General features: G+C 51.7%; 1 pseudogene; it reads left to right on the top strand.

Moving 5' to 3' along the window:
- The first annotated feature begins 7401 nt into the window (after positions 1–7401).
- LOC146341614 (olfactory receptor 14I1-like) lies at positions 7402–8314 on the top strand (annotated as a pseudogene).
- Positions 8315–9052: the final 738 nt, after the last annotated feature.

The raw sequence follows: 9052 nt of genomic DNA, 5'->3' as shown, positions 1-9052 counted from the left end.
AATGGCTGGGCCCATGGGTGCCGCCATTCGCGTACGCGCGGTTTTTTTGTTTTTGTTTTACTCAGCCGTGATAGGCTACGTAAACATTTACGTAGCCTATCACGGCTGACTGCAGGGATGTAAATGGTGGTGGCTACAGCTGCCACCATTTGCGTTCCCCGCCTGCCAGGATTCGCGGCGGGAGGGACAGGGCGCCTCCCCCCCCGGCCAGAATTTTGGGAGGCAGGGACGGTGCGCCTCCCCACCGGCCAGAATTTTGGGAGGGAGATACAGGGCACCTTCCCCCTGGCCAGAAATTTGGGAGGGAGGGACGGGGTGCCTCCCCCCCACCGCGAATGAAATTTTGTGACAGGTAAGTGACTTTCGTATATCCCTATGTAGGGATGGCGGAGAATTTCTCCCGGAATCTTCGGGGGGCCGAGTGCCAACGCACTCGGCCCCCTGAAATCGGCGGTGAAATTCTCTGCCCCCCCTGCCCCCCCCGGGACGGGACTTACCTTTGGCGAATGTCCCTCCTGGCGGCGGGTCCCGGCAGCGGTTTGGTGGCGTTTCATCGCGGGTGGGGGCGGCGGCCGGTCTCCCGACTGGCTGCTGCCGCCATTGCAAAAAAAAAACTAAAGTAAAAAAAAAAAAAAAACCCCGTGATAGGCTATGTATCGATTTACGTAGCCTATCACGGCTAGATTTCCAAAGTCAGGTGCCAGATGAATACCTATTTATTTCCCCAGACACTTAAGTTTTTCAGTTCCTGTTTGAAATCTGGTACTGCATTTTAAATCTTAGCACTGCTGATAGATTCTACAGGTTGTTGTTGTTGTTGTTACTGTAGTTTTAAATACTCAAATGCATTTTATCACCTTGTATTTAATGGTTTCAATTGTTGTGAATCTCCTAGAAAACTTTGGCTATTGGGTGATATAGAAATGAATTAAATTAATGTTAAAAACTGTGGGCCCAGATGCTCCCTTTTCCAACATTCCATTGAATATGCAGAGATCTGGGGCAAGGCTGGTGGGCACAGTCTCACTTTCCCCTCTATGCACTTATTTTGTGTAGGAAAGAAAGAGCATGGCTACTGTCAGGACAAATTTGAGGAAAGAAAAAAAAAATGAACAAAATTGTTTGCCCACCACTGATTTAGCACAGAAATATGACTTTGATTTGATCGCTAAATTAGAAGAATCCTGTTTAAATTAGGGCTGTGCACGGGGCCTCACTTTGCTTCAGAGCCAGGGCCTGCAGGAGAAGCCACCACCACCACCGGGGAAGAGGCGTGCTTGCTGCTGCTGGGCCTGCTGCTGCTGCCGCCACTGGGCCTGCTGCTGCCGCCGCTGCCACCACCACCAGGCCTTCCCTGTGGACTTCTGCCTGGCGAACCACCAGTCCCTGCAGGACCAGGCCCCCAGGTACCGAGCCAGCTGTGCTGCTCCACCTGCCCCTCCCTGGAGGGGCTACATAAGCTGGCTGGCTGAGGTGGCCTGGGAGAGCCAGGGCCTGCAGGAGAAGCCACCACCACCACCAGGAAAGAGGCGTGCTTGCTGCTGCTGGGCCTGCTGCTGCTGCTGCTGCTGCTGCTGCCGCCGCCGCCACCACCACCACCACCACCACCAGGCCTTCCCTGTGGACTCCTGCCTGGCATTTTTAAGGGGATTTTAATTGTTTTGTTTGTTGTTTTATTTTGTTGGGGGGGATTTTGTTGTGTTTTAAGGGGTGGGTAGCCTGCCTGATAGGCGGGAGCGAGGGGGCATGTGTCCACCTGACGGAGGCAGTGGGGGGAGTGTTGGGGGCCAGAACATACCGAGGCTGGGCGGCAGGCGCTGGCGGAGCGCTAGGGGCAGGCCATGCCAGGTAAGGGGAACAAGGGAGAGATGTGTAGTATCTGTCCCCTGCTCCGGGCCTGTCCAGAGCCAAAGGATGGCTGGGGGAGGCGTGACCCCATCTTCTGGCCTTTGTTTGCTGCTCTGCAATGCCAGGTCTGTTACCCAGAAAACCTCCCTCGTCCATGACATGATCCTGGATGAGGGTGCAGACCTGGCATGTATTACGGAGACCTGGCGGGCCGAGGCTGCTGCTCCAACCCTTGCAGCCATGTGTCCAGCCGGATTTTCATATGCACAGCAGCCGAGGGCTGGGGATCGGGGAGGGGGAGTGGCTGTTATCTACCGAGAGTCCTTGGTCTTCACCAGACCCCCTGTCCGGGAGACCAAGGTTGCTGAGTGCATGTACTGGAGGTTGGGCCCCAAGGGCAGTCTGGGGATTCTGCTTGTGTACCGTCCACCCCACTGCACGACTGACTCCCTGGCCGAGGTGCTTGAGGTGGTCTCTGATGTGCGTGTACAGTCCCCTAACTTACTGGTGTTGGGGGACTTCAACGTACATTCGGAGGCCATCCTCACAGGAGCACCTCGGGACTTCATGGAGACCATGGCCTCCTGGGAGCTGCACCATATTCTAACTGGGCCCACCCATGTAGCCAGTCATGCACTAGACCTTGTGTTTGTTTCTGGAGAAGCGGGGAGTGATCTGGAAGTCGGGGGTATATCCACCACCCCCTTGTCATGGTCAGATCACTATCTGGTGACGTTGGACTTCTCGGTTCCACAACCCCTCCGCAGCGGTGGAGGACCCATTAAAATGGTCCGCCCCAGGCGTCTTATGGATCCAAATGGATTCCTGAACGCGCTTGGGGATTCTCTGGGGCATGCCAACGGCCACTCGGTCGAGACCCTGGTGGGTGGCTGGAATGCCGCAATCACTGGGGCATTAGATCGGGTGGCTCCGAAACGCCCTCTCCCCCTGAACAGGGCTCGGACTGCACGATGGTTCAATCCGCGGTTACGAGCTCTGAAACAGGAGGTGAGACGGCTAGAGCGCCGGTGGTGGAAGTCTCGCTACAAAGACAATCAGACACGGGCTAGAGCTGTATCTTCAGCCTATCACGTGGTGGTGAAGGCAGCAAAAAAGGAATATTATGCTACCTCCATCGCGTCTGCAGAGTGCTGTCCCAGGAGGCTGTTCCAAGTGGTCCGGAGCCTGGTCGGTCCTGTGGCTCCGGAAGCACTGGAGCATTCTAAGGCCTCCTGTGAGGCCTTGGCAAGGCACTTTGCAGATAAAATTGATCAGATTAGGTGTGTTACTCTGCACGCTGTGGATACAGTTAGTGAGCAAGAGGCGGCCTGTGGCAACCCGGTTTTGTGGGATCGGTTCCAGCTTCTTCCTCCTGATGAAGTGGACAAGGTGCTTTCATCTGTAAGGCCGACCACCTGCTTACTTGATCCTTGCCCATCTTGGCTCATTATGAGCTGCAGAGAGAGACTGGGTGAGGGGATCAAGGAGGTAGTGAACGCCTCCCTTGAGGAGGGAGTGATGCCATCAGCCCTCAAGGAGGCAGTGATAAGACCGCTCTTAAAGAAGCCCTCCTTGGATCCTCAAGTTCTGAACATCTTTCGCCCAGTCTCAAATCTGCCATTTTTGGGCAAGGTGGTTGAGCGGGTGGTGGCGGTGCAGTTGAAGGCACACTTGGAAGAAACTGATTATCTAGACCCATTTCAATCGGGCTTCAGGCATGGGCATGGGACAGAAACGGCCTTGGTCGCCTTGGTGGATGATATGAGGAGGGCTCTGGATAGGGGTGAATGCTCCTTCCTCGTTCTCCTCGACCTCTCAGCGGCTTTTGATATCATTGACCACGGTATCCTCCTGGACCGCCTGGAGGGGTTGGGCATTGGAGACACTGTATTGCGGTGGTTCCGGTCCTTCCTCTCCGGCAGGTACCAGAGGGTAGCACTGGGAAAGGAGGTTTCGGACCCGTGGCCACTTACTTGTGGGTTGCCACAGGGTTCCATCCTCTCCCCGATGCTATTTAACATCTATGTGAAGCCACTGGGGGCTATCATCAGGAGGTTTGGGGTGCAGTGTCATCAATATGCGGATGACACGCAGCTCTACCTCTCATTCAAATCTTCACCAAGGTTGGCCGTAGAATCCCTGTCCAAATGTCTGGAGATGGTGAGTGGCTGGATGGGGAGGAATAAGCTGAAGCTGAACCCTGACAAGACCGAGGTACTTTTGGTGGGAGACAAGAGGAGGCTGGGGGATGTTGACCTGGGGGATGTACGGCTACCCTTGAAAGACCAGGTCCACAGCCTGGGGGTCATTTTGGACTCCCAACTGTCCATGGAGGCTCAGGTGTCAGCTGTGAGCCAGACAGCACTGTGTCAACTCCATCTGATACGGCGGCTGCGCCCCTTCCTTCCCGACCATCTGCTCCCATCGGTAGTACATGCCCTGGTCTCCTCTCGTTTAGACTACTGTAATGCGCTCTATGTGGGGTTACCCTTGAAGACGGTTCAGAAGCTGCAGCTGGTACAGAACGCGGCGGCTCGCCTGATTAAAGGCAGCCGCCGGCGAGATCACATCACTCCAGTGCTGAAGGAGTTTCACTGGTTACCAGTAGGGGTGAACGAAAGTCACTTACCTTTTCTCGCAGCTTTTTCGCGGTGGGGGGGAGCGCTTCGCTACTCCCCCCGCGAAGTTCAGGCCGGGGGGGGAGGCTTCCCGCCTCGCCCGGCCGAAATTCAGGCCGGGGGGGGAGGCTTCCCGCCTCGCCCGGCCGAAATTCAGGCCGGGGAGGAGGCTTCCCGCCTCGCCCGGCCACGAACACGAAAGTAAAAAAAAAAAAAAAACGTCCCCTGATAGGCTACGTGACAATTCACGTAGCCTATCACGGCTAGATCTGGAAAGTCAGCCGTGATAGGCTACGTGAATCGTCACGTAGCCTATCACGGGTGACTTTAAAAAAAAAAAAGCGCGTACGCGAATGGCGGCCCCCATAGGGAGCCGCCATTCGCGTTCCTTATTTAGTTGCTGTAGTCTACGTCAATGTTTACGTAGACTACGGCGAAAATAAGGGCAACGCAAATAGCGTTGCCCTTATTTTCGCCGTAGTCTATGTAAACATTGACGTAGACTACAGCGACCAAATAAGGAATGGGAATGGCGGCTCCCTATGGGGGCCGCCATTATCTGTACACACTTTTTTTTTTAAAAAGTCACCCGTGATAGGCTACGTGACGATTCACGTAGCCTATTACGGCTGACTTTGCAAATCTTGCCGTGATAGGCTACGTGAATCGTCACGTAGCCTATCAGGGGACGTTTTTTTTTTTTCTTTCATTGCAATGGCGGGGGCGGCAGCCGGTCAAAAGACCGGCTGCCGCTCCCGCCCCGCTCGAACACCGGACGAACCACCAGCCGGACCCGCCGCCGGGAGGGACATTCAGGGAAGGTAAGTCCCGTCCCGGGGGGGGGGGCAGGGTGCGGGGGGGGCGGAGGATTTCTCCCCGAAACTTGTTCGGGGGGCCGAACACGTTGGCGCTCGGCCCCCCGAAGTTTCGGGGAGAAATTCTCCGCCATCCCTGGTTACCAGTTGTTTTCCGGGCCAAATTCAAGGTGTTGGTTTTGACCTTTAAAACCCTATATGGTTCCGGCCCAGCCTATCTTAAGGAGCGCCTCCAGCAACACCAGACAGGCCGCTTAACAAGATGAGCCTTGGATGGCCTTCTCTCTGTCCCATCAGCCAGGACAGCTAGACTGGTGGGGACGAGGGAGAGGGCCTTTTCTGTGGTGGCCCCCACTCTGTGGAACTCCCTCCCTAGGGAACTCCGTCATTTAATAAGCTTCCATCGTGCATTAAAAATGTGGTTGTTCAGGCAGGCATTTGGGGTGGGTTAGGGTATTTTAAAAAAAAAAATATGGTAGAATTTTATTGTTTTAAATTGTTTTATGGTGTGTTGTACGTCGCCCAGAGTGGCTGGGTGACCAGCCAGATGGGCGATTAATAAATTTAATAATAAATAAATAAGTAAATGCTGCTTCGGAACTTCCAAAGCAGTCCCACTTCTCTTTGGACTGATTCGGACTCAATCTGCATTGCTGTGGATTTGGATCTGAAACAAGTTTCTGATATCCGAATCATTTGGATTTGACGTTTTCCCATTGACTTGCATTGGAAAAAAGAAATGGCCATAACATTTTCAGTTTTCATAATGAATGCATGACCTTTGGAGACCTTTCAGCCCCCCCCCGGGGGGGGGAGATTCCAGCTGCCAGATTTCAGACAGTTTGGCCTAGCAGTTTTTATGCTAGGCACAGATAATACAGTATGTGCTGTTCTTAGAAACTCAAACCAAAGGTCATAAAGGGATAATCAGTGGAGTTAGGTATTTAAGCAGGGATAAGGAGGAGGTCACTATCCCTAATCTCTGCTTTAGGTTTCTTTGAAGTGCAAATAACCCCTTTCCTCTTCAGCTTCACAGCTCCTCAGTCTCTCTTTGGCTGAATGGAATACACATTACCTGGGAAAGCAGGCTGGCAGGCAGGCTGTGCTATGTGCTTTTTTCAGCAAAAACTCTAGGCATGGCAGAGAATTCTGCCATGGATCTCAGTGAGGCCGAATGCCAGTGCATTTGGCCCTCTGAAATCTATGGCAGAACAAAGCCCCCCCCGCCCCACAAAACGGGCCCAGAACGGAGCACCTACCTGCTGCCATCTGCGCTGCATTGCGAATGGTGGCCGCATTTGCGGCCGCCATTCGCTTCTTCCTCATAGCCGTGATAGGCTACATAAGTATTTACGGCGGCCGCCATTTGTGTTCCCTTTTTTTCCTGCTGTGATAGGCTATGTAAATATTTACATAGCCTATCATGGTTGGGAAGAAAAGGGAACACAAATGGTGGCCGCCGTAGCTGCCTCCATTTGCGTATGCCGTTTTTTTTTTTTTTTTACCCAGCCATGATAGGCTGCATAAAAACTTACGTAGCTTATCACAGCTCCCTGGCTGGATGCAAATGGTGGCCGCTACGGCGGCCACCATTTGCGTCTGCACCAGCCAGTCCACAGCCAGAAATCCAGCTGCGGACAGCCCTGGCCGGCTGCTCCATGGAGCCGCTGCGGAGCAGAGCTGGTTGTCGAGGATTCCGGGGTGGAGGACCGGATCACCCCTCCCATCGAGGATTCCGGGGAGAGGGACAGAGCGCCACCCCAGCCACGAACACAATCCGCGAAAAGGTAAGTCACTTTCGTACATCCCTAATAAGGGGTAAAAACACATACCCAGGAGCACCCCATGGCTTGGAGAAGTATGACAAAACCAAAACATAACAATAAATCCTACAGAGACAAATCCCCCAACAAAATACCCCAATGTGTATTGACCATTTTCAGTTGAATGTGAGTCTGAAAATGAAAATGGAAAGTGGTGGTGGTGGTAAGAGTGTAATATGATTGGATGGATGGAACCCCGAAAGGAAGTATTTGTAATCTACTCTTGCTGTCACAAGAGAGTGGTGGTTCTTTTTCTTCCTTATGCAGGAGACATAATATATAATATTAAAGGCAAAGATGTCCAATTTCACCTTGAGTTCTAGCTTTGTGCTGTTAGAATTCTCCGATATTCGGGAACTACAAATCTTACACTTCATTGCATTCCTAGTATTGTACCTGGCAACCATGCTTGGGAATGTTCTCATCATTGCTGTTGTAGTGCTTGACCATCATCTGCACACCCCCATGTACTTTTTCCTTATGAACTTGGCCATGATGGACCTTGGCTCCATTTCAGCCACCGTACCCAAATCCATGGCAAATTCCCTTATGAACAGCAGGTTGATTGCTTATTTTGGATGTGTTGCTCAAGTTTTCTTTTATTTGTTCTTTGTAGTCTCTGATTTTGTCCTCCTTATGATAATGGCACATGACCGATACGTTGCCATCTGCAATCCACTTCAATATGAGGCAGTCATGAACAAAAGAGCTTGCATCCACATGGCATTCAGAGCATGGCTTAGTGGTTTTTTCTATGCTGCCATTCATACTGGCAGCATGTTTTCCATCACTCTCTGCTCTAATATTGTCAATCAATTCTTTTGTGAAATCCCAGCATTGCTGAAGCTCACCTGCTCAGACTTGTACCTGGTCGAATGGGCTTCTTCTGCTTGGTTGTATCATGTCTTTAGGCTGCTTTATTTTTATCATTGTAACATATGTGCAGGTCTTCACTGCAGTGCTCAGGAATCCTTCCATGGAGGGGAAGCAAAAAGCTCTCTCCACTTGCCTTCCCCACCTCACTGTTGTCTCTGTCTTTGTGTTCACTGGACTCTTTGCTTATATGAGGCCTCCGACTATCACTTCACCTGACCAGGACCTGGCCTTTGCTGTTATATATACCATAGTTCCTTCCATAATGAATCCAGTGGTCTATAGCTTGAGGAACAGGAAGCTCAAGGATGCCCTGAGGAAGCTCTCAGATGTTTAACACTCTTCTGATGCCATTTCCAGAATTGTTCTGTGAAGATATTGCTATTGGGAATATACCACTGCTCACTGGGTATGTAGCCAGTGCTGGAAGACTGAGGAAAAGACAGTGGGTCGTTCTTTGTTCAGGAAGGGAACAGTTATACTGGCAGACCAATACCCCACTTCACTCTCTTCCACACCACAAAGCAATGCCATTCAGCTGGCTGAGCCAAACTAGACATGATGGTCTATGTTGGCTTTCAACGTGTTCCCCCATGCAGTGCCTCTGCAATGATGCTGCTACATTACACACTGTGACTTTCACAGGCATTGTGCATAAAAAATGATGTGGCCATCCCTGTTCCCCCTCTTCCCCCTCCAGCAGCGACTCTAGAATGTAGCGTGTCATAATGCATTTAGCATTATTCCAGAGGCATATTGGGTGAACATGGGAACCAAAACTTCTCCTACCACCATTTGTTACAGTAAGCCTCTCCTCCTGCCTCCAGTGGCTACCCCCCCCCCCCGAACATCATCTAAAATGATGTCCCACATTCACATTATGACAGTGAGGCTGGAAATGGTGGTCAACATGTTTGGCTCAGGTATACTTAGTAAAACAATGAATTGAAATATATGTATTAACAGCTATCTCTTTTCTCTGTACATTCTGAGTTACCAGATTCAGTATCTGTCATGATGAAATCTCACAGAACACTAAATCTGTTGACAGAATTATCCAGGCAGTCCTCTGTAC

The sequence above is a fragment of the Heloderma suspectum genome, chromosome 6 (genome assembly GCF_057233095.1).
Source record: "Heloderma suspectum isolate Gila_16-S chromosome 6, 16-S_ref, whole genome shotgun sequence".
Taxonomy (NCBI): domain Eukaryota; kingdom Metazoa; phylum Chordata; class Lepidosauria; order Squamata; family Helodermatidae; genus Heloderma; species Heloderma suspectum.
This window is presented reverse-complemented; position numbering and strand designations above follow the sequence as displayed.